Source organism: Cynara cardunculus (genome assembly GCF_001531365.2).
Source record: "Cynara cardunculus var. scolymus isolate 2C chromosome LG 16, CcrdV1, whole genome shotgun sequence".
Taxonomy (NCBI): domain Eukaryota; kingdom Viridiplantae; phylum Streptophyta; class Magnoliopsida; order Asterales; family Asteraceae; genus Cynara; species Cynara cardunculus.
Window position 1 is genome coordinate 21,736,425 of NC_037543.1, and position 6,252 is coordinate 21,742,676.

General features: G+C 39.7%; 1 protein-coding gene across 3 annotated transcripts in view; it reads left to right on the plus strand.

Annotated features, from left to right (window-relative positions):
- Positions 1–6,252, plus strand: part of LOC112528948 (cytochrome b5-like) — an 11,377-nt gene that overhangs the window by 3,846 nt on the left and 1,279 nt on the right. The window lies entirely within an intron of this gene.

Consider the following 6,252-nt stretch of genomic DNA (forward strand, 5'->3'; position numbering starts at 1 on the left):
GGGGCGAGGCTCCTTCTGCTTCGATCGAAGTGCAAAGCGCGTCTCCTCGCGCCACTTTTGCGAATCTCGCGCCCATGGCCACGCGCGCGCGTGTGCGTTGGTCCTTCCACTCAAGACCCCCGCCATGAGTCTACTCATATGTTCAAAGCCCAATTTTAGAGAAAGCCTTGTAAGCTTCTCTAGAATTTCTTTATCTACCAATGTGGGATGGAGGAAAACCTCCAACCTCACATATAATTTCCAACATTCAGTCGGTATAGTATGAATGTGGTTGGGGAGTCCTGGGCATCACAAAACAAAATCATATGATGGTTGGTCCTTGAACTCTTGATTGTGAGATTAACTTGTTGAAGAGAGGCCATTTCTCTTCAGGATTTTTGCTGAATTTTTTAATCAAAATAAGTGCAACCAATTGAATGGAATGTAGCACAGTTTGGTAGTGCCTTTGTCTTGTTTTTGTTTTCTCATCTTGTTCCATCCATTTTCATTGTTGTTGTCGGCTTGTCGCCTACTTTGGTTTTAGTTGGATTTGTGTGATTTTCATTTTCTTAACTTGATATGAATACGCGTGGATCTGGAAAGTTCCTACATGCCTGTTTTTCTCAAACCCAAGGGGAGAACAAGCATCAGAATTCTAAATCCATTTTTGCAATGCAGCAAGTTATGTTAATTTCTTTAAGGTTATTGACATGTCTTGTACTATGACATGATTGTGGAGAGGTTGGAAGATTATCCTCCAATGATCTCTATCTCTAAAATCGTGCCAGAATCGGTTTTAAAACCGATTTTAAATTCAATTAATTTCCTTCTTTCTCGACTTTGTACCAAAAAGATACTCGGAGCTCGGGGCGAGGCTCCTTCTGCTCTAATACGGCATGCGAAGTGCGTAGTGCGCCTCCTCGTGCCACTTTCGCGAATCTCGAGCCCGCGGCCTCGGCCACACGCGCGCGTGTGCGTTGGGCCTTCCACTCAAGACCCCCACCATGAGTCTACTCATATGTTTAAAGCCCAATTCTAGAGAAAGCCTTATAAGCTTCTCTAGAATTTTTTTTATCTAACAATGTGGGATGGAGGAAAACCTCCAACCTCACATATAATTTCCAACAATCCCCCACGAGGCTGGAAAGTTTTCTGACATTCACATTAGACAATGTCACAGTGGTATCACTAAGATTAAACCCTGTTTTATGCAAGTATGCAATGAGAGATCAATTCAATGGTATCCTTAGGATTTAAACCTTGAATCTTGTGATCTCTCCGACTTACTTACATACATAATCTAACATCCTTGCTTTCTCCCTGAGCGCGAATATGGCCATGCACTAAACCCTGTTTCATGACCTTTTAGGAGAGGAACCACTACTTTACTTTTGAGGCGGCACCACCTCTTAGTCATATAGGCAAAGTTCTATAACATCTTTGTTGCTAAGATGCCTCTAAACTTTGTTAAGAGATTAACTCATCCTTATTCTCGGCACACCGTACTATCATTTACCTTACATGGATCTATCAGTTGATAGTACCTTCTATCAGTTAGTGACTTGTTGTTACCTTTTAAACTTGATAGATAGGAGCACTAAATTCAAGTTGGGTTTCCATCACTAATTGATTCTACGTGGTTTTAGACCCATGTTTCGGGTAGTTGATCCTACTAAGTCTCTCGTCAGAGGCTTGGTTAGCGGATCTGCCAAGTTCCCACAAGACTTGACATACACAATACTTATGGTACCATCAGCAATTAATTGTCTCACGAAATTGTGTCGGAGACCTATATGTCGCGACTTCCCATTATACACAACATTGTATACTTTTGACAGAGTGGCCTCATTGTCACAATACATGGGAATAGAAGGAGTTGGTCGAGGCTAAAAATGGATATCTGTTAATAGATCTCTGGTCCATTCGGCCTCTTTGCCCGCTGCAGCAAGGGCAGTAAATTTGGCTTCCATAGTCGAATGGGTTATACACGATTGTTTCTTGCTCGCCCAAGAAGTTCCCCCACCGGCAAGGGTATAAATCCACCCACTTGTGGATTTAGAATCACTAGAGTGATCTATCCAACTGGCATCAGAATACCCCTCCAAGATTCCTGGATGTGTCGTGTATGTTAACTCTAGATCACTGGTCTCTTCAAGTAACCCAATACTCTACCGATAACTTTCCAGTGATCTGGACCGGGATTGCTGGTATATTGAATCAGTCTACTCATTGCGAAAGCAATATCCGGTCTAGTGCAATGCATCGCATACATCATGCATCCTATTGCACTAGCATACTCTAGTAGAGCTCTACCAGTGTTTTTATCAAGTTTCACACTTGAATCAAATGGAATGTTAAACTCCTTTATATTCAAATGTTGAAACTTGGTCAGTGTCTTCTCTATGTAGTGGGATTGACTTAGAGAGATTTGAGATGCTGACCTTTTGACTTTTATCCCAAGGATGGTATCTACTTCTCCAAGATCTTTCATCTTAAAGTTCGAGGATAAGTAGCCTTTAGTTTCAAGGATACCTTCTAGATTGGTTCCGATGATCAGCATATCATCTACATACAGACGAATTATCACAGTGGATCCTCTCGTTCATTTTGAGTAAATGCATCTGTCGGCCCCATTATGTTGGAACCCGAAAGAAGTGATAGTCGTATCAAATCTTTTGTGCCACTGTTTGGGGGCTTGGTTTAACCTGTATAGAGATTTTATAAGTGTACACACTTTGTTCTCTTGTCCGGGTACCACAAACCCTTCAGGTTGCTCCATATAAACCTCTTTAGATAGCCATTCAAAAGGCTGTCTTTACATCCATTTGATGGATATACAGACCTTTTATGGCTGAAATTACTATAAGAGTTCGAATAGAACTAATTCTAGCAATTGGAGCATAGGTGTCAAAATAATCGACTCCCTCCCTCTGTTTATACCCTTTAGCTACCAATCTAGCCTTGAAAGCCGAAATTGAACCATCCGGATGTAGCTTCCTTTTGAATAACCATTTAAAACCTATGGGTTTTGCTCCCTTGGGTAAATCAGACAATTCCTAAGTACCTACCCATGATAGAGTCCATTTCATCATTTATTGCTTCTTTCCGTAGTGGAGCATCCCTTGAAGTCATAGCCTTTTTAAAAGTCTTAGGATCATCTTTTATATTGATGGAGAAAATGACCTCTCTCGTCACTTTCTTTTGCGGTCCTTCTACTAAGTATGAGAAGAAATCATCTCTTAGAATTTTCTCTTTTCTTGCTCGTGTATTTCTACGTGGTTTGTCAACCTTATTTGAGATTTTCGAACTATCACGAGATGTGCAAGGAAGATTAGAGGTCAATGTTGGTACTGAGTTTTCAGCATCATCTGAGAACTTATCTTCAAAGAACTCCACATCTCTGGATTCTACTATGATTCCTGAGTTCTTATCCAATAATCTATAAGCCTTGCTACTTCTAGCATATCCAACGAATACGCTTTTAATAGCACGGGTTCCCAATTTAGATCTTTTTGGATAGGGGTTTGGTAGTAGGCAATACATCCCCAGACTCTAAAATAGTTCAAGTTTGGTTTCCTTCCTTTCCAGAGTTCGTATGGACTCGTTGGAATCACACTAGTGATTCTGTTATGAACATGGCAAGCAGTCAATAGGGCTTCTCCCCATAAATTGTTTGGCAGACCCGATTGGTTCAACATATAGTTGACCATTTCAACAAGGGTTCGGTTCTTTCTTTCCGCCAAACCATTTTGTTGAGGAGTAAATGGTGAGGTGCGTTCATGTTTGATTTCATTCTCTTCGCAGAATGTATCAAACTCTCTATTAATATTCACCACATCTGTCTGATCGAAGTATTATGATTCATTTTTCAAGTTGATTTCTACTTCAGCTTTATATAATTTAAAACTTCAAAAGCTTCATCTTTTGAGTGTAATAAGTGAATATGTAAAAACCGGTTGAAGTCATCGAAAATGTAATGAAATACCTTTTACCTCCACGAGTAAGAATTCCATTTAATTCGCAAATGTCAGAATGAATTAACTCTAAAATTGATATGTCCCATTTAACTGAAGGAAAATGTTTCTTTGTAAACTTTGATTTTACACAAGTTTCACATTTTACAAAATCCTTGTTTTCAATTTTGATCAATCCTTTATTTTGCATTTTTTTTTCAATATTTTTACATTTGTATGTGCTAAATGTTTGTGCCATAAAGAGATAGAACAAGCAAAATAATTCAAATGATTAACTTTATTGATAGAGTCGGGAATTACATTGATTGTAGAAACGAAAAAATCAACTACTTGATCAGTCACACCATTAACATTACTACTCACAGATCCACTCGGTCCGGCCTCATCATCATCCTCCCTCAAATTTAGGCGATACAAACCGAGATGGTAGTATCCCTTACCAACAAAAAGAATTTCTTTTGTAAATTACGAGCTTTCTAGACTCTATGTTGAGTCTAAACCCGTTTTCATCGAGTTTAGAAGCAGAAACTAGATTCTTGTTGATAAAAGGCACGTGAAGAACATTTTTGAGGGTGACAGTCTTGTCGGAATTGAATTTGAGTAGTATTGTACCCATGCCAACGACATCCGCTCTGTCGTTGTTTGCCACCATCACTTGCTTTCCTTCTCTCATTGGTCCATAGGTAATAAACATAGATTTGGTGCCACACATGAACTGTGACACCAGTGTCTAAGTACTGGCCACCTCAACTCGCCACAATCCTGGTTGAAGCCTCGGAAAGCATGTCGATCTCATCCATGTGTAGGTTTGCCACAAGATTTTGAATGCCCTCAATTGTATTCGTAGTTGGGGGTCCGGACTTCCTATGTTTGCATTTCCTAGCATAATGTCCTGCCTCTCCGCAGACGTGACCCTTTCCGACTCTCTTCAAATGTGGGCCAGAATTGGAGTGTTAACCTGGCCTCTTGAAACCTTTCTTTTGAGGACCCGCATTCCACCTTTTGCTTGATCCCCCATTGTTTGGTCCCCCAAACTTTCCCTTTCCTTTGCTACCAGCCTGCACGCTCTTAGCACTCAAAATCGACTTGCCTCTCTTATCCCATTTCGGGCCTCTTCCTCCATCCTTAAATGTTTTAGCAAATCATCTAAAGAATAATCTTCAGACTTATGCATTATGCATTTTGAAAAATCCTTCCAAGATGGGGCAGTTTATCAATGACTGCCCCCACTTGGAAGATTTCGGGAGGAGTTATGGAAAGCATTTTCAATTTATTAACCAACACTTGGAGTTCGTGAACTTGCTCCAAGATTGGTTTATCATCAACCATCTGGAACCTCAAGTATTGAGACATGAGGTATTTATTAGTTCCATCCTCTTGTGCCTTATACTTGAACTCCAGAGCTTTCACAATTCTCTTGGATCGGTGATAGGAGAGTATAAGTCAAATAGCCGGTCGGATAGGGCATTCTTTATATGTTCGCAAGCAAGAGTTTCCTCTTCTTTGCGGATAAGCCTCTGCAGATCGGCTATCAATGCACTATCTGGTACTTTTCCCTCTACGGGAACCGGATTTTCAGGAATAGGGGTCAAGTTTGGGTTCAAAACATAGTAAAGTTTCAACACCATCAACATAAATTTCACTTTATCCGCCCAGCGGGTATAATTATTCCCGTCGAAACTGTCGAGCTTGACTAGATCTTGATTCATGATTCAAAATTGCCGGGGTCCATTTTAAAACCTTTAAGATTGTTGAATAATTTATTTAAGCGGATTAGAAAACAATAATATTAAATCTTTATAAATAAAATTTAAAACTTTATCAACGAGGAACAAAACCAAGATCTATAAAAGGAACTTTATAGTTCGAGATAACAAAAACTAAAGACCGGAATCTAAATCAAACCAATATACCTACACGGGTTTGAATCTATCCTTCGCGATAGACACAATGGAAGAAAGGGGTAGAAGCAGAGTGTACACAAAGTGAACGAAAATTAAATACAATGCCGAAAATTGAAATACCAACCTGATGTTATTGAAGCACGTAAAAATAGAGTATGCACGGTACAAAACCTGACCTTAAAGGTTTTATACGACCATCGTATAAGTTGTCGGTCTCAAAGTCGCAATTGATGTAGACCCGGATTTCGAATATTAACAGCTTTGATATCGAAATCAAAGCAAGGTGGTTGCAGAAAATTGGTAGAGTAAGAAAAGTCGGAAGCAACAATCGATTAGAAGAGAAACTGATTTTTTAGAGTGCGATTTTCAGGTTTGGCTTCAACCCAGTATTTATA